Genomic DNA, 20,293 nt, shown 5'->3' with positions numbered 1-20,293 from the left:
AAAATATGCAGAGAGAATTACAGCCCTGTAGTTCTTTCCTAGAATATTTTCTGCAGAATAGCTGATACAACTCCTCACCTGTTTTCTTTGTCTACTTAGTCCTCTGCCCAAAGAAACTCAGTTTAGCACTACTATTCTCTTAAATGTTTCCAGATATAATTGTGATAAATAGATTGTGAATTCCCTAATAATTAAAAAATATAGTTTGTATATATGAAAATCAAAGCCAACCAGAGAAAAGCTAATTTAATATCACAGGTAGGACCCATGAGACTCTGTGAGCCAGAAGGCTTCTATGTGGTCCAATATTTTCCCAATTGTGGTCCATCCACCATCAGTATCAACATCACTGGGGAGCTTTCAAAAGCTGAATTTCTAAAAGTTAGCTGGCATCCTTGTTTTCAATATGTTGTCCAGATGATTCTCATGAACTCTCTGGTTTGAGAACCTCTGACCTATTCTGGCCCTCTGGTTTTATAAATGAGGGAGGTGAGGCAGGTCACTGGAATTACCCAATATTGGTGAGGAGCAGGGAGGAGACTAACTGACCAGGGCTTTGCTCTGTGATCGCCATTACACCCAGAGCTCTCAGTGAGGCCTGCTAGTGATAAAAATAGAAGTGTAGTTATGCAGACTTGCAGTGTCACTGTTCCCTGTTCACCACACCATCCTGAAATCTCTGCTTATTCATGTTGTGACTGCTGGAACCACTCACAACACCAAAAACTGTGATCACAAGTCTCCAGCTAGAGGTGACTGGGAATTTTGAAAATTTGCCTCCATAAGTTTCCTCAAGACCCCACACACCCCAGGTGAGATGGTGGCAGAGAGGCAGCACACTTAGCAAAAGCCTACAACAGGAGGAGTCCATCAGGACAGAGACAAAAGACTTTTGGTAGCATTTTCCCTGTGCTCAGTCTAGCCACATCATCATTTAGTTACAAATTTTTTTTTCCATATTTACTTCAAAAATTCACAGCCTGCCTGAAATATCACTATTGTTTTATCGTTCAGGCCCTGTCATGTCTTTGGGATGTGCAGTCCTTGCAGAGATCAATGAATACCACCCAGGACTGGAAGGCTTCATGATCAATGCAGACAGTGTGAAACCCATTGCCCTAGAAAGCAATTCTTTTTTCTTTTTTCCAAAACTGAAAGCTGAGTTTACTGAACATGAAGTCACTTTTTCATGTGGAGGCTCTGGAGAAAGGAAATAGTTATTGCTCAGAATAAATTTGGTATCTTAACCAAGAGTTCAACTGTAAAGGATGGGCTAGAGAAGTCTCCCCTCTGGGTGCTGAGCTGTTCATAACTGTAAAGTACAGGGTGCTCTGCAAGGCCATAACTGTTCACACCCCTGCCCTTCCTCACCAGTCAGTTGGTGCAGCAAACCAGTGCTGTGTAGAGCAGGGGAGTGCAGCAAGGCAAGCCCATTTATTTCAGTTGAGTTTAGATTACAGATGGTGGAACGTGCTCCTGAAAACCAATGAATCAGCCCATATGCGGGGATGTGGGCAGGGGCTACTCTGGTAAGGGCAAAGTCTGAACAGTTCAGTGCAACCCACAAGCCAAGCATCACTTGCTTTCTCTCTCAAATGCACTATCTCCAGGCTGGATAAGGCAGTTAGAACCTGCCCTCACTCCTCCCAGCTAGACAATTGGCTCTGGAAACTGATGCAGGGAGCTCTTGAGTCAAAGTTGTGGCATTGGTAGGAGTATTCTCACCTGAGAACATACCCTCCTTTCCCCAGCACTCCATTTTTCTCTCTACCTCCCTCCCAAACAAAACACCCCAGACACTCACATTGTATCTTTTTGCCTCATGTTTCCAGATTCCCAGACTTCAATAATTTTAGTTTAGACCCTGGAGCAACTTGAAAGAAGACAAAAGTTTGTGGACTTCACTGCAGTCATCACAGCCATTGAACAAAGGTGTCTCCCAGTTGCTCCAAAACATGCATTCTGAAGCAAGGCTTGCAGAAGAAAAAGAAGTAAACTCTCCCACTTCATAGTACCTTCCAATTTCATTCCCTCCCAATACCTAAATGACCCATGCAACACATGGATAGGATGGGGGAGTTATTAGGAGATGGGAGAAGTCATTTGGTTGCCCGAAACTTCCCTCTGGGGTTAATATTGGAACTCCTCTCCTACTTTCTCCTAAAAAGTAAAAGACTTTCAGCCACATGTTCTGATGGAATCCAGACTTTCTCAGACACTGGGTACCAGTGGTATCACATGAGCCCAAAAAAGTTATGTTAAAAAGGAAGAGGTCAGATGATTACTGCAATTAAGGCAAAATATTCTAAGGCAAATGGGAATATAAAGAGTCAGAATGTAGCTCTATAAAAGAAAATGCAGCCCTAATTGGTTTGGCTCAGTGGATAGAGTGTTGATCTGCTGACTTAAGGGTCCCAGGTTCGATTCTGGTCCCGGGCATGTACGTTGGTTGCAGGCACATACCCGGTGGGGAGTGTGCCAGAGGCAGCTGATGGATGTTTCTCTTTCATCGATGTTTCTAGCTCTCTATCCCTCTCCCTTCCTCTCTGTATAGAATCAATAAAATATATATTTTTAAAGAAAGAAAGAAAATGCAGGAGTCAAGAAAAATAGCACAGGAGAAATATTTACTTGAAGAGTTTCCCCATCACTGCGGCACAAGTGCAGGAAACCCCTCACTTCATTAAGCATTGCTTAACACCTGTCCTTCCTGGCATTTTTCTGGCAACAGTATGACACTCCCATGAGGGGCTTCAGAATGCTACAGTAGTGAACCTCAAAACACCCCAAATAGCCAAAGCAATCTTGAGAAAGAAAATCAAAATTGGAAGAATCATGCTACCAAATACCAAACTATACTATGAAGTTATAGTAATCAAAACAGCATGGTACTGGCATAAAAACAGATACATGGGTCAGTGGAACAGAATAGAGAGCCCAGAAAAAAAACCCACACCTATATAGTCAATTAATCTATGACAAAAGAAGCAAGAATATATAATGGGGTAAAGACAGCCTACTCAATAAATGATGCTGGAAAAATTGGACAGATACATAAAAAAATGCAACTAGGACACTTTCTTACACCATATAAAAATAAACTCAAAATAGAATAAAGACTTAAATGTAAGACTAAAACCATAACTTTTAGAAAAAGACATAGGCAGTAAACTCTTTGACCTTGTTTTAGTAATGCTTTTGTGAATGTGTCTCCCCAGACAAGGGAAATAAACATAAATAAACAAATGAGACTAAAGCAACTAAAAGTTTTTGCATAGCAACAAAAAACAAAACAAAACAAAAAACATAAAACACAAATACAACCCCACTGATTGGGAGAAGATATTCACCAATGATACATCTGATCAGAGGTTATATCCAAAATCTACAAGGAACTCATACAAAACTTAACACCAAAAAGAAACAAAAAATATGTTAAAAATTGATAGAGAACTTGAATTGACATATCTCCAGAGGACATACATATGACCGATACATATATGAAAAGATCATCAATATCACTAATCATCAGGGAATGCAAATAAAAAACCACAATGAGATACTACCTCATGCCTGTCAGAATGGTTATTATCAATACATCAACAAACAAGTGTTGGAGAGGATGTGGAAAAAAGTGAAACCTTATGCATTATTGGTGGGAGTGCAGACTGGTTCAGTCACTATGGTAAACAGTATGGAGATTTCTCAAAAAATTAAAAATAGAACTATATTAACCATCAATTCCACTTCCAGATATTTGTCCAAAGAAATCCAAAATACTAAATTGAAAATATATATGTACCCCTATGTTTATCGCAGCATCATTTACAATAGCCAAAATATGGAAAAAACCTAAGGGTCCATCAATAGACAAATGGATACAGAAGAGGAGGTACATACCCTGTTTCCCCGAAAATAAGACAGTGTCTTATATTAATTTTTGCTCCAAAGATGCACTAGGTCTTATTTTCAGGGGATGTCTTATTTTTTCCATGAAGAAGAATATGGTACACATTTATTGTTAAATGAAAATAAAGGAAATTTATTACCTGTATATGGTATGGTAGTACGGTAGTTGTCAACACAAACCAGACAAACTGTGAATCCTACAGTAACAAGGATTTACTCATTTATTCAATGACAATCATGTCATCATCTTCTGGAACATCATCATAACAATCCAATTCCTGAATTTTCTGGTGAATTTCTTGTGACTCCATTTCTTTCAGAATCAGTGGACCAAATCTCTTAAATTTAGCAATAGCATTCTGAGACAGAGTGTAGAGGGGGTCTTATTTTCGGGGGGCATGTCTTATATTTCACTCAGAAGGAAACTTGTAAGTTGGTCTTATTTTCGGAGGATGTCTTATTTTCGGGAAAGCACAGTATATACAATGGAATAATACTCAACTTTAAAAAAGGATGAAATCTTGCTATTTGTAAAAACACAGGTGGACCTAGAAGGTATTGTGCTAAGTGAAATGTCAGACAGAGAAAGACAAATACTATCTGCTTTTATTATATGTGAAATCTAAAAAACAAAATAAATGACCGAACAAAATAGACTCATAGATACAGTGAACAAATTGACACTTGTCAGATGGGAGGGTAGTTAGTGGGGGATGAGTGAAAATGGTGAAAAGGATTAAGAAGTACAAATTGCCAATTATTAAAAATAGTCATAGAATGTACAGTGTAGGAAATACAGTCAATAATCTATATGTATATAAAAGCCTAAGTGACCATGTTCTTGTGGACTTCACTGCATGTCATTTGCGGAATGATCTGAATGACCAAAACGACTGGAACAACTGGTCGACCAGTCACTATGATGTGCACTAACCACCAGGGGGCAGATGCTCAATGCAGGAGCTGAGTCCTGGTGGTCAGTGTGCTCCCACAGGGGAAGCACCACTCATCCAGAAGCTGGGCTCAAGGTTGGTGAGTGCAGCTGCAGTGGGGGGAGCCTCTCTCAACTCCACAGCAGCACTACCAAGCAGCAGCAACAGGCCAGGATGAATGCAAGCAGCGCAGCACCTAACCCCAGTTCTGATTCCTCCTTGGCTGCCTGCCACTTGGTGCACTACTACATCCCTCTTGCAATCCAGGACCTGTTGGGGGCCTAAACCAACAGTCGGACATCCCCTAAGGAGTTCCAGATTGCAAGAGGGCACAGGCTGGGCTGAGGGACACCAACCCCATGCACAAATTTGATGCACCAGGCCTCTAGTATTATAATAACTGTGTGGTGTCATATGGGCACCAGACTTACAGGGGTGATCACTTTGTAAGGTATATAAATGTTTAATCACTATGTTATACACTTGAAACTAACATAATATTGTAGGTCAACTGTAATTGAAAAATAATTAAAAAAAAAAAAAAGAACCTACCACTAAATGAACACAGATTCAAAGGGTTAGATAAAGCATTGGAAACTAAAAGGAAGTTTCTTAAGGAGAATTATAAAAACAGAGGACACTTTTGACTATCTCTTCCTGACCTTTTAATTGAGACTTTTGGGGAATACCTTTGGGAAGGTTTGATATGGGTTCTCAAATATTTGGAAGTGTATGTGAATTTAGAAACATGAAAATCTATGCCTCTTTTTGGCAGCAGGAGTATGAAGGCTGGAGCTAGTGAAGAAACTTGAACATTAGGGAAGAGAAAGTACTAATTTTAGAAGCTGTACATCTGACAGTTGATAAACCAAAGATACATCAGATCCCCGCACATCAATCAGATGCCAGATAGTATTGAGTTTGAGGTGTCTCAAAGGGACTCTACTTAAGAAGCTCTATGATGTATCTTCAGGAGTTGAAAGATGAAGAAAGGTAGCAAGAGGTTATCCTGTACACTAGCTCACAAGAGGAAACAGAAATTTCACTTAAGGATGGATTAAACAGCTCAATCAAGAAAGACTTTTCTGTCTTTCCTCTAATGCCTGCTCTGCCACTGGCAGTGAAAAGAGCAGAGAGAGGAGTAAGAGAAGGAAGATAAGACCAATTATTGTAATTGTTTACCCCTGTGGGGGGAGCTGCCTTAATTGAAGGAAGAGAAGAAACTTGAACTTGAATAAGATGGATGTTTAATTTATGACACTATCATATTTATTAATTTCTGAGTGGTGTCTAAATTGTGGAATCTTCCTGAGATTACAGGGAGAATAGATCTAAAACAGTATATTTTACAAAATAAATAAATAAAAGATATAAAATGAAAAAGTGATATGGTGGGATGACAGGCAAGAGTGGCTTCACCCACTCTGACCTGTAAATATTTCACAGTGGCATTTCTGAGGACCAGCTGGGCCAGGAGTTGGCCTGGGCTCTTGCGGATAATCTACCTGGAATCAGATGTGACTTCTCTGGCTAAGTCTTTCACTGACTAATTGAACAAATGTTTACTGGACTCTAGACAGTGAGGTTCTTTGTGATATGTTGAGGACAACTTCTCTTCTTCAGGCTGGGTTTTCTCCACAATATCCTACATAACCTAGTTCTGATATCTCTATGAACCCATGGCCTGCACTAATTACCAAAATCCCAGGACAAGAAAGTGTAAATGTCCATCACTCCAGTGCAGAATTTAGTTAGACGAGGACATACTCTGAAAGGACATTGCAATTGCCACAGGGAAGCTTAGAGTCACTATTTTTGCAGTTTCTTCTCAACACAACTCATGCTGGAGTCAATCCTGTTCCCAGAGTCTGGTCTATACTCTTCAAAAGGGAGTTAAACTAGATCCCACCAAGAAAATGAGGGTTGTCTGCTGGAGAAGTCAATCATTCTAGCTCTCGGTAGACAGCCCCAGAGGAGCCCTCCATGCCAAGACACCAGACCCTCTGAGAAAAGCCTTCTTGGATTCTTCAGACCAGCTGACCTCAGTGTGACCTCAGCTGGCACCAGCTGGACAGTTTTCCAGATATCAGTTTGTAATTGCGTCACCTTTTCCCTTATAACATAATCAATCAGGCACCAGACTGTGAGCTTCATCACCTCAAGAAAAGCAGAAATAACCCATAAGTCTTCCTGACTTTTGCTTTCAAAAGCCTAAGGCACAGAGAATAGAGTTTGAAAGAGAGAAGCCTGAATCACACCAGAAAGACATTCCCTGAGCCAAGGAGAGGAGGAGAACCAGGTCTTGCTCCATACACATGTGCATACTGCCCAAACATGCAACTCACCCATGAAATTTATAAGTGAATTCACAGAATGGTCAAATTCCAATATATATCAAACCATTAAAATATATTTCATTGAAAACAAAAGAAAATGAGGTTGTCCTTGGTGGGGTACAATGTTCTATGTAAATCACCCAAGAATTCAACCTCCCCTGTCCTATCCCAACATTTTCATTCTTATGAAATCATGTTAATATAGATATCCAGATTTAGGAAGAAGAGAAAATTACTGCTTCTTTAGTCTTTAATTGGTATCTGAGTGGCCTTGAATGCAAGCCTCAAATATAACAAGAAAAGATTTTCTTGTTCTTCTCATTATATGACATAATAGCATACATATAAAAAAAGATTCATATTTTTATTTTTAGTACCAATTAAACAATGGGACTTTGCCTATAGTTACATAGCAAGTGTCAGACTCAGGACTCAAACCTGGATCTTCTCATTCTAAGCCTGATAGAAAGACTGACTTTTTGAAATAAAATAGGTCCGAATATCATGGGCAAATCTCACACCTTGCAAAAGAGGACAAGTACTTGTGGAGAGGAACAGTGTGGTTTCCTGTTCTAGTATGATGCAATGAGGCTCAGGAGGTTGTTATCTTTGTATATTCCTATTGTTTTTTTAGGCCTTTGGAACAGGGGATTTCTAGGACATGCATTGTCAAATGTCAGGAAAAATTGCCTCATTCCTCAAGGGCTCAAGTCTGAAATGCATTCAAGACCTCAGCAATAACAGCCAAACAATTGGGGAAAACACACACCCTCAAAAGGAATAGTTTATCTGACAAACATCTTAATTTTTCCATAAAAATTGAAAGTGGATTGATTACAGCCAAACTAAAAATTATTTCAGGGAATTTCTTACCTACCTATGATAATCTAAAGCAAACAGAAAGCTGCTTAAATGAAATTCAGTTACCCAGGGCCACACAGTGACATTGTGTTATGGAACCAGCTTCATTGGCTGAGAGATGGACCTTCAATAATGCATTGTTTAAGCTAAATGCATCTGAAGGCCCTATTAAATTCTTGACAAATTTTTAATTGAGTGTGGAGATGATTAAATGGAAATTTGAAGTGGTCTAGAAATTATGATGCAGGGAAAATAGGACAGAACACATTGAGGTGCCCTCTTATTTCTGAAGCTGTTATTATCAGAACATACATAAGACTGTTAAGAGGAGACTAATTATCTTTGAAAGGATAAACAAGATTGATGAACCTTTCATCAGGCTCACCAAGAAGCAAAGAGAGAGAACCCAAATAAACAAAATCAGAAATGAAAGAAGAAAAATAATAACAGACCCCACAGAAATACAAAGGATTGTTTAAAAATATTATGAAAAACTCTATTCCAACAAACTGGAGAACCTGAAAGAAATGGACATATTCCTAGAAAAATACAACTTTCTAAAACTCAATCAGGAAAAACCTAAAAATCTCAATAGGCTAATAACTATGGAAGCAGTCATCAAAAGCCTCCAGCAAACAAAAGCCTGGTGCCACACTGCTTCACAGGGGAGTTTTACCAAACATTCAAGGAAGAACTAAAACCTATCCTCCTCAGACTATTCCAAAAAATTCATGAGGAAGGAACACTTCCAAGTTCATTCTATGAAGCTAGCATCTCCCTAATACCAAAACCAGACAAAGACAGCACAATGAAAGACAATTACAGGCCAATATCCCTCATGAACATAGATGCCAAAATCCTCAACAAAATTCTAGCAAAAAATCATCAATACATCATAAAGATCATACAACATAACCAAGTAGGATTTATCCCAGGGATGCAAGGATGGTACAATATCTGCAAATCAATAAATGTGATACAACACATAAACAAATTGAGAGATAAAAACCACAGTCATATCAATTGATGCAGAAAAGGCATTTGACAAAATCCAATATCCATTTTTTATTTTTAAAAAATTTCAACAAGATGGAAATAGAAGAATCATACCTTAATATAATAAAAGCCTTATATGACAAACCCACAGCCAACATTATACTCAATGGGCAAAAACTAAAATCATTTTCCTTAAGAACAGGAACAAAACAGGGATGCCCACTCTCACCACTCCTATTTGACATAGTTCTAGAAGTATTAGCCATTGTGATTAGACAAGAAGAAGAAATAAAAGGCACCCAAATTGGAAAAGAAGTAAAATTGTCCTTATTTGTACATGACATGATACTGTACATAGAAAACCCTAAAGACTCCATCAAAAAACTATTAGACTTAATAAATGAATTCAGCAATGTAGCAAGATACAAAATCAATGCCAAGAAATCATTGGCCTTTCTATATACCAATAGTGAACTTACAGAAAGAGAGACTAAAAAAGCAATACAATTTACCATCACACCAAAAAAATTAAGATACCTAGGAATAAGCTTAACTAAGAAAGTAAAAGACCTAGTCACGGAAAACTAGAGGACACTGAAAATAGAGATAGAGGAAGACATAAACAGGTGGAAGAATATACCATGTTCATGGATTGGTAGAATCAGTATCATTAAAATGTCCATACTACCCAAAGCAATCTATAGATTCAATGAACTCTCCATTAAAATACCAATAGCATATTTCACAGACCTAGAAAGAACTCTCCAAAAATTCTTCCAGAATAAAAAAAAAAATACCCCGAATAGCAGCAATAATCTTGAGAAAGAAGAACGAAGTAGATGGGACTTCAATACCCTATTTCAAGCTGTATTACAAAGCCACTATTCTCAAAACAAACTGATACTGACACAAGAACAGACATATAGACCAATGGAATAGAACAGAAAATCCAGATATCAACCCAATCAACTATGCTCAATTACTATTTGAGAAAGGAGGCATGAACATACAATGGAGACAAGACAGTCTCTTCAATAAATGGTGCTGGGAAAATTGGACAGATACATGCAAAAAAAATGGAACTAGACCATCAACTTACACCATACACAAAAATAAACTAAAAATGGATACAGGACTTAAACATAAAACAGGAAACCATAAAAATACTAGAGGAATTCACAGGCAGCAAAATCTCAGACATATGCCGAAGCAGTTTCTTCACCATTCTGAGGGCAATGAAAACTAAAGAGAAAATAAACAAATAGGACTACATCAAAATAAAAAGCTTTTGCACAGCAAAATAAACTGTCAACAAAACAATAAGAAAACCCACTATATGGGAGAACATATTTGCAAATGTTATCACTGATATTTAATCTTCAACATTTACAGGGAACTCATACAACTTAATGAAAGGAAGATAAACGAGCCAATCAAAAAGAGGCAATGGACCTAAATAGACCCACTTTTCAAAAAGAAGACATAAGGAAGGCCAAGAGACATATGAAAACATGCTCAAAATGACTAATTATTCCAGAGATACAAATCAAAATGACAATGCAGTACCATCTCACACCTGTCAGAATGGAAATCATCAACAAATCAACAAAGGACAAATGCTGGTGAGGATGTGGAGAAAAAGGAACCCTAGTGCACTGCTGGTAGGAATGCAGACTGGTGCAGCCATTGTGGAGAACAGTATGGAGCTTCTTCAAAAAACTAAAAATAGAACTCACATTTGACCCAGTAATTCTACTTCTAGGAATATGTCCCAAGGAACTAGAAACACAAATCAGAAAGGATATATACACCCCTATGTTCATAGCAACACAATTTACAATAGCTAAGATTTGGAAACAGCCTAAATGCCCATCAACAGATGAGTGGATTAGAAAACTATGGTACATCAACACAATGGAATACTACGCTGCTATAAAAAAGAAGAAGAAGAAGAAGAAGAAGAAGAAGAAGAAGAAGAAGAAGAAGGAGGAGGAGGAGGAGGAGGAGGAGGAGGAGGAGGAGGAGGAGAAGGAATTCTTACCATTTGCAGCAAAATGGATAGAATTGGAGAGCATTTTGCTAAGTAAAATAAACCAGGCAGTGAAATAAAAATACCACATGATCTCACTCATTTATGGAAAATAAAGAATATTATAACCTAATGAACAAAAAGATAGATACAGAGGCAGTAAAGCATCGAACAAACTGTAAATTACAGCAGGAAGGTTGAGAAGTGTTGGAGGTGAGGGGGGAAGAGATCAACTGAAGGACTTGTATGCATGCATATAAGTACAACCAATGGACACAGGACACTATGGGGGTGGGATGAGGGCATGTGACAAAGGCTAAGGGAGGCTGGGGGAAGGTCAATGGGGGGGGGGAGGAGATATATGTACTACTGTGTGTAATACTTTAAACAACAAAATAAAATTAAAAAAAATAAAAAAATAGAGGAGACTAATTAGTTTTTCCCCTGGAGAAAGAAGTGATAGCTATAAGCCAAATAGTGATACCTAAATCAAGACATTTAATTTTTTGTTTAATTTTACCTTCCCACAGCTAAGTTTAAAAAATATATATTATCTGAGAAAGATCAGAAGGCACAAAAATGGGGTGGGGGAGTAAGTTCCCAAATACACTGTTTTCACCATTTTTAATGTAAATATCTCTGTTCTATTTCCAGTTTTTCTTTTTTTTTAAATAAGTTTTTATTGTTCATATTATTACAAATGTTCCTCTCCAGCCCACCACCATTGCTCTCCACCACCAGGTTCCCACCCCACCCTCTGCCCTTTCCCCACTCCCCATTGTCCTCATCCATAGGTGCACAGTTTATGTTCAGTCTCTTCCCACATCCCTCTCTCCCCTTTTCCCCAAGAATCGTCAGTTCACTCCCCTTCCATACCTCTGATTCTATTATATTCAACAGTTAATATTGTTCATCAGATTTTTTTTTTAATTTCCTTGGTTTTTAGATTCACTTGTTGATAGTTACGTATTTGTTGTTCATAATTTTTATCTTTATTTACTTTCTCTTCTGAAAGAGCCCCCTTCAGCACTTCATATAATTCTGGTTTGGTGTTGATGAACTCCTTTAGCTTTTTTTTTTTATTATTAGTGAAGCTCTTTATCTGACCTTCGATTCTGAGTGATAGCTTTGTTGGATAGATTATCTTGGCTGTAGGTTCTTACTATTCATCACTTTGAATATTTCTTGCCATTCCCTTCTGGCCTGCATGGTTTCTGTTGAGAAGTCAGCTGACAATCGTATAGGTGCTCCTTTATAGGTAACTACCTTCTTTGCTCTTGCTGCTTTTAATATTTTCTCTTTGTCTTTTGCTCTTGGAATTTTAATTATGATTTGTCTTGGTGTGGTCCTCTTTGGATTCCTTTTGTTTGGAGTTCTGTGTGCTTCCTGGATTTGTAAGTCTAATTCTTTCACCAGGTGGGGGAAGTTTTCTGTCAGTATTTTTCAGTATGTTTTGCTCTCTCTCATTTTTTGGGACCCTCATAATTCTGATGTTGGTTTGCTTGAAGTTGTCCCAGAGGTTTCTTACATTATCTTCAATTTTCTGGATTCTCTTGCCTTCTAGCTTCTGTGGAGGAGTGTCTTCTAGCTCTTTATGTTCCAAATCTTTGTCTTGATTCTTGCGATCTTCCATTCTGTTTTTAGGACTCTGTATAATATTTTTTATTTCAGAGAATGTATTCTTTATTTCTTGTAGATCCCTTATCATTTCTTGTTGATCCCTTATCATTTCTTGTTGATTCCTTATTAATTCTAGTTGATCTCTTTTCAAATCCTCATAGGTCTTATCAATCTTTTCTAGGAAATTCTTGAAAAATCTTATAAGCGTAGATTTGAACTTTATATCCAGCCACTTTTTGTCCTCCATTTCTTTTGTTTGTGATCTATTTCATTGTCGCATTTCGCAGCTACAGATGGGGCAGAGTTTCATGGTGGAGCCTACAGCCTTGGCTTCCGTCAGCCCCGCCCTGTGTGGTCTCAGTAATCCCCAGGGTCCTTCAGTACTGGCTGCAAGCACCTCTGAGAGAAAGGTGCCTTCGATTTTCACCTGCTACCAAACAGTCTATGCTCTCCCCCAATGAGCCCGGTATTGGGGTTCAGTTCAGTTGGAAGTGGAGTTGGAGGTGGTGTTCAGAGCAGTCTGGAGCCCCAGTCTCCTTCCCCCCAGGGCAATTCCTTGGCACAGCCGACCGTCCCTTCCCTGCGCGTAATGTGTGCACCGCTGGGACCTCCTTTCGTCGCTTCCCCAGGGTTCCGCCTTACAGCCCAGCTCCCTATGGATGAGCCTGGGTCCCCGGGGTCTGGCCTAGAACTGGTGTTCAGAGCAGTCACAACTGGGGCCCAACGCAGTTGGAGTGTTTATCTCTTTCCCGCTAGGGAACGCCAGCCAGGCAATCAGCCGCCCTCCTCTCTGGCTCCGTCCTCTCCACGCGCCGCGTGTCTCTGTACTTCAGGCTTTTCCAGCTCCTCTGCGCTTCCTTCTGGTTTTCTCCTTGCTTCTCATTGTAGAATCTCCAGTCAGTGGACTTTCCTGTAGTTCTTGGTAATGTCCATTTTATATTTTAGTTGTATTTTATTGAAATTGTTGTCTGCGCTGCGGATAGGTGTTTACTTGGGCGCAGCCATCTTGGATTCTCCCTATTTCCAGTTTTTCTATCATGTCAATATAAGAGCATAGATATACTTTAACCCTTTTTTGACATCAGAGAGTCCTTATTAAAATAAGGACTTATTAAAATACTGAATTTGGGCACAAATGGGGAGGCAGCAGCCTTTCATTCTCAGGGCTGCATGCTGAAACCTGTTTGTGCCTTACAGATATTTTCCAAGTTTAAGCTAACCATCTATCTACACAGTATCCTCTCTTTTCTCTCTATGTCGTACATTTGCTTTGAAATATAATTGATTCTGTGTCCTGATATATCACATTGAACACATTACAAACACATGACCCAGAATCAGTGTTCAATTAATATCTGTTGAATGAATGAATGGTGGGTGTCCCCAGAGGGAGCTGAACCACCCAGGCCAGTGTCCAGCCTGCTCTTGGTCTCACCATCCAACTTCTACTCCCAGCTATGTTCCAGAAGTCACTCCAGTAGTGTTGTGTGGGCTCCAGAAGAATATATTCTTCCACTTTTATCATATTCTCATTACCCCCATCCCTGCTCATTCACTTTCTAGGGGAAGCTGCTCAAGGTGAATTAAAAACACAGCTCTCATTATCACACTAGCCACACCCCTGCTAAACCCCTCTGGTAATCAAATTCAGATTTCCATCTTGGGAGCTCCTTCCCCAGACAAATCACAAGGTGTGCCAGATCATCCCCCCAAATATCTTCCAAGCATCAGACTCACCTAGAGGACTTGTTAAAATATAAATTGCTTGTCCCCACCCCCAGAATTTTTGGGGTTGATCGGGGTGGTACAGGTTCTGAGGTGACACTGCTATTCTAGGATCCCACTAGAGAACCTCTACTCTAACTTGGCCCCAGGGACCCAGTGTTGAAGTCTTAGCTGTCTCTACCAAGTTCTCTCCACTCCTTTTATAAGTCACTTTCCTACTTTAGCCCATTTAAATGCCTTAACCTACAGCAAAGCAGACCCCTCTGTCCTATAAGCTTTTCCTGGCTGGTAACTAAACAGCTATGGAAACTGAGGTGGCCCTTTCATGAGCTGTAAGATCTGATCCATCACTCTGAAAGCCCTCATTATTCTTTTTTATCATTAAGAGTTTCAATTGAAATCACAAAATATGTACATGACCGATAATATGAAGAATGGCCAATTAAAAGATATCAAGACTGCATTGCAGGATTTCCAAAAGCCTCTTAATATTTAAAACAAAAAAGTGAAGGGGATATAGCAGAGAAATATCCTGTAAGTAAATTACATCAAGCCTTAATTACTTAAATTTTTTATTTTTAAATTATTTTTTACTTGTAATGCTAATGGCAAGACACACATGGTGTCAGAATAAGCCAAAGGAAAATTGTTTGGGCAAAAAAATGAAAAGATCTTGAGTCTAGTTTATAGAAGGTTTCCTTTATTAACCTTTGGTTGAAATATGCTTGTATATTTCCAGAAATCTCCTCCAAGCCCATGTGGATTCCTGAAACAATGGGTCCGAGAAAGGGACTGACCAGACTACTCCAGACCCAGATAGAGGAGACAGAGGAGAAACAGTCCAGAGAGGGAGGATAGTGAAGGCGCCTTGTCATGCTAGCAATTAGCAGCTGTGCATTGCTGCAGGTTGCCCAGGACCAGGCCAAAGAAGGTCAGACCTGCATTGACATTGCTCACTTTTGTCCACCATCCAGAACTAGAGTATAATTGCTGTCATGTCACAGGGAAACCATGGAAAAACTGTTGGACAGTGATTGGAAAGAGAACCCATAAAAAACTGTTGGACATTGGAAAGAGGACTCAAAGAACTATTGGCCCAGAAAGGAGCATACTTCAGACTGATTCCTTTGATACCTAGCAGCAATTTAAAAGACATGAATGTGATTGATTTTTAAATTTATTAAAACAAGAAGGGGGACATTCTGGAGGCTAATTCCAGCATGTCATAATAAATGCAAGAAGTCCTCAAAAGGTTGAATGGACAGTTCAGCAAGGCTGAAAATCTGCATATTATTGCCAGCTGCTAGAACAGCCAAAGGTAGTTCCCTGAACCTGGTAATCTTTTTATTTTATTTTTTTTTACCAAACTTTACCTTTGATATGTACATCTGCTTTGCTAGAGGAGAAAACGTGTGAATAAAAACCTATGGGTGCAGAGATTTAAGCTACTTAGCTTTCTCTGGCTGGGGTCCCCCAGGTATTTCAAATTTATATTGTCTAGTCTCTTTATTAATTTACTTGCAGCCCTTCTCCAGTTTCCTGAACCCTTTTAGATGCAGGAGAACCACCCTGGCACCAGCTCTCAGGTTCTGACTCACATCTTTCTCACTGAGGCAGGAACTGAAAGGGCAGCAGAGTTCTGAAGGTGGTTTTGGACAGAAACCACCCTCCTAGGCACACAACTCCTCTGTCATTGTTTTCCATCAGACTTACCTAGGAAGTCTCTGTAAGTACAGAGTATTGGCCTCTCCCTCACTGGATCACATTTCTGGGAGTGGGATCTGAGATTCTGTACTTTAAAGAAGGCAGCTAGGTTTGGAAATTCTTACATACTGCCATACCCATGCCTACAAGTGAAAGGGAATGGGGCCTGGGTTGGGGCCTTGGGCAGTCTAATGAAATTCTCTGAGTCTCAGCCTCCTCATCTATAAAATTAAAGTAATAAAAACTAAAAATAAAAAATAGAAGGAAAGTGATACCATTTACTGCCTCATTGTGCTGTATAAAACTAAAGACAAACTTCATGCACAGCACAGAGCAGGGTGCCCAGCACTAGTAACACTCATTAGAATTTCACTATTATATTGTTACCCATGAAGAAGTAGATGTGACATTTACAATGCCTAATCTTAAGGTCACACTTCTCCTTGATATCAGAGGCCCTGCTTTTTCCTGTTATTTTTTTCCCTCTAATAAGATCGTAAGTGCATGCTGTTCTTTCTGCCTGGATATCTTTCTCTACTTGTCAAAAGCCTTCTAACTCTTCAAGGTCAAGTGGCACCTCCTCTTGACACCTTCCTTACTCCCCAGAGTCAAGTGATGCCCAGCCCCTTGTTGGAGCCTCCATAGACCTTCTCACAGGCTGAGTTGTGATGTTACTTGTTCCAGATCTGTCCCCATCACTACTCTGGCCCAACAGTGAGCACTGTGCCTGATGCTTCGATGCTCAAGGAACATCCCCTGAAATGAGTGAAATATGAATGCTCATTCCAATCCCAGCAAGGGCCTGCTGACTTTTCTGTGGACCATCATTCAGGATTCCGGGTGATGGTGATTCATCCACTGCACCTTTTATAAGAGGACAAAGGATGACCAGAGGAAATGTTCTGGTCAAGAGTGGCACTTGACATTGAATGTAGTTATCAGGGAATGGCAAAAGGGTTCCAGCCACGGGTTTCTGAAGGAGTCTTTCAGAATCTGCATCAGGCTGCAGTGGGCATCTCATGTGATCTCCAGGGAGCCCACATGGCAGAGCCTGACACTAACAGAGTGGAGCAGACTCATTTCCAAAGGCACAAGTTGCTGATTAAAGTTACTGGTGGGCCCGGAGTGGCTGGGCCCAGAGCAGCTGGGTCGGGAGCAGCCAGGCCCAGAGCAGCAGCAGCCAGGCCAGGAGCGGCCAGGCCCCGAGCGGCCGGGCCCAGAACAGCCGAGTCGGGAGCAGCCAGGTTCGGAGCAGCAGCAATCAGGCCGGGAGCAGCAGTGGCTAGACCCAGAGCAGCTGGTTGTGGAATGGACCAAAGCAACAGAGGCCAGGCCCGGAGCAGCCAGGCCTGAAACAGCTCACTCCTTGCCTGCCCCTGCCCCAAGGCTGCCTCTCAGACATGGCTGGAAACTTTTGGGGGAACTTGAGGGTCTGCTGATTCAAGTGATGAAGACTTAGATCTGGATGTGTTGAGTTAGTATAGCGCTGGGGTGTTGATCTGTGAGTGCCTTGTGTGGGGCCTGGATGAGGCTGGTTGATCTATTTGGAAATGTCTTTTGTGTGAAGTGTATCCTTGGGCATGTGGAGGTATTATTGACTTGAGAAAATGCTAAGTAACTGATTTACTATCTGAAAAATTTAAAGTTCTGAAAGTTTAAGGTCTCTTGCCAAAAATAGGTTTTGAAGCTAACACCTTAATTTTAATGGAGAAAGGGGAAGACAAGCCCTTCCCACCCAGAAGAGGTAATCCAATTCCAACCAACAGCTATCTTTAAACAATGTGTCCATTTACACTTGAATGGCTACACCTTTTGATAGCCTAAGGGCAAGTTTACATGTAAACAAGTTTGCTTCTCAATTCCCAGGGCAGAAAAAAAACTCAAGGTTTAAAATTATTAGATTTTAAAATTTATTCTTAGAAGTGTAAAAGTTTATTAATTAAAAAAAAACAACAACAAAACAAAAAAGGAGATTGAAAAGCCTGATGAACAATAATAGCTGATCATTTTAGTAGAGTCGGAGATATGGGAGGGGAGTGGACTAACTGTTCTCAGGGAAAGGGGGAGTGGTGGAGGGGGGAAGAGACAACATAAAATGTGCACCTATGGATGAGGACAATGAGGGGTGGGGAGGGGGTGGAGGGGGGGGTGGGAACCTGGTGGAGGGGGGAAGAAATGAGGAACCTTTGTAATAATATGAACAATAAAGATTGATTAAAAAAATAATAAAAAAATAAAGTTACGGGGGGGGGGGGGGACCTTTATTTTCGCTGTACCTCCTCTTTCTCTTCTGTTATCACATCATGACCTAATAGGAAATTTCTATCACTTTTTCCTCTTAGTGACACATGGTTGCATAGCTCTGAGGGAAATGATGTCATGTGTGTGAACCACTGTGAACAAAAATAGAGACAGCTCCCAGGGGACGCAGAGATGGAAGACCCCAATGATTAAAAACCCACTGAAAATCTCCAAGCTTCTAACTTACCATACCTTTTTTACTGTTCTCCCTCTTCTCCCAGGTTTACCAACACTGCTAACAATTTGGCAAATGCTTACGCACTCAGCCACTTGAAATTTTTCTGCCACTGTGCAGAAATCAGTGTTTGTTACAGAAAAAGAGGCTTACATTTCTTTCTAGAGATCCTCTTTCTCCAGAAACTCAGTCTCTAAACTTTGCCTCCTGCAGACCTTCTTTTTACTCTAGAAATCTATCATTAATAATTGCCTGTTTCCTGCCCCAGCTGGTGAAGCTCAGATAGTTGGAGCATCAACCTGAGAGGTCACTGGTTGGATTCCTGGTCAGGGCACATACCCAGGTTGCCATTTGATCTCAGGTTGGGACACATGTGGGAGGCAACCAATTGATGTTTCACTCTCACATTGATGTTTCTCTCTCTCCCTCTCTGTTTCTCTCTAAAATCAATAAATGAATTAGAAATAATAATAATAGTAATTACTTGTTCCTCCTCTGTGTTGTCTCTTAAATTTATTTATTTCTCTCTCTTCCCACACCCCACTTTAGCCTAGAATTTCATCACTTCATACCTGTTTCACTGGAACCTCCTTCCTGCTCCCAAACTTCTCTCATACAGCCTCAGCTATGAATCTACACTCAGATACCAAAAATCTATTTATGTTGACATTTAAAGCCCTCCTATCCTAATCCCTCTGGGCTTCTCTAATATTTTTCTCTTTCTCCATCATCCATCCATTCATCTACCCATTCATCTATCATCTGTCTGTCTCCCTCTATTCTTATACATAAACCTTTATTTGATCAGAATCATGTTCCCTCTGCCCCTAGATCATTTCTGTTCATTCCTAAAGCCATGTCTGTTTTCTAAGTCCTACAAGATGTTCCTCTAATAAACCAGAGATCTGTGTCAACAAGTTTGGTGAATACTGTATGCCTCAGCTACACTTGGGGTTCACAATGCACAGTTATACTTTTAAAGCTCTTGGAATACCTATAGCAAAAATGTGCTATTCTCTCTGCATAGAACATTCCCCTCTAGCTCCTCGACAACTGACTAATTAAATTTTTTTAAGTATTACAAATAGTATTACATATGTCTCCTTTTTTGCTCCCATTGACATTCCTCCGACCTCCCATACCCACCAGCACATGCCCTCACCACCCACACCCAGTGTCTTGTGTCCCTTGGTTATGCTTATATGCATGCATACAAATCCTTCAGTTGATCTCTTTCCTCTCCCCTCAGTCCTCCTCAGCCTTCCCACTATAATTTGACAGTTATTTTGCTATTTCTCTGACTCTGTATCTATCTTTTTGTTCATCAGGTTATAATGTTCTTTATCATCCATAAATGAGTGAGATCATGTGGTATTTTTCTTTCACTGACTGGCTTATTTCACTTAGAATAATGCTCTCCAGTTCCATCCATGCTGCTGCAAATGGTAAGAATTTCTTCTTTTTTATAGCAGTGCAGTATTCCATTGTGTAGATGTACCATAGTTTTCTAATCCACTCATCTGCTGATGGGAATTTAGGTTGTTTCCAAATCTTAGCTATTGTAAATTGTGCTGCTATGAACATTGGGGTGCATATATCCTTTCTGATTGGTGTTTCTAGCTTCTTGGGATATATTCCTAGAAGTGGGATTACTGGGTCAAATGGAAGTTTCATTTTTAAATTTTTGAGGAAATTTCATACTGTT

The sequence above is a fragment of the Pipistrellus kuhlii genome, unplaced genomic scaffold (genome assembly GCF_014108245.1).
Source record: "Pipistrellus kuhlii isolate mPipKuh1 unplaced genomic scaffold, mPipKuh1.p scaffold_m20_p_2, whole genome shotgun sequence".
Taxonomy (NCBI): domain Eukaryota; kingdom Metazoa; phylum Chordata; class Mammalia; order Chiroptera; family Vespertilionidae; genus Pipistrellus; species Pipistrellus kuhlii.
Note: the sequence above shows the minus strand (reverse complement) of the source record.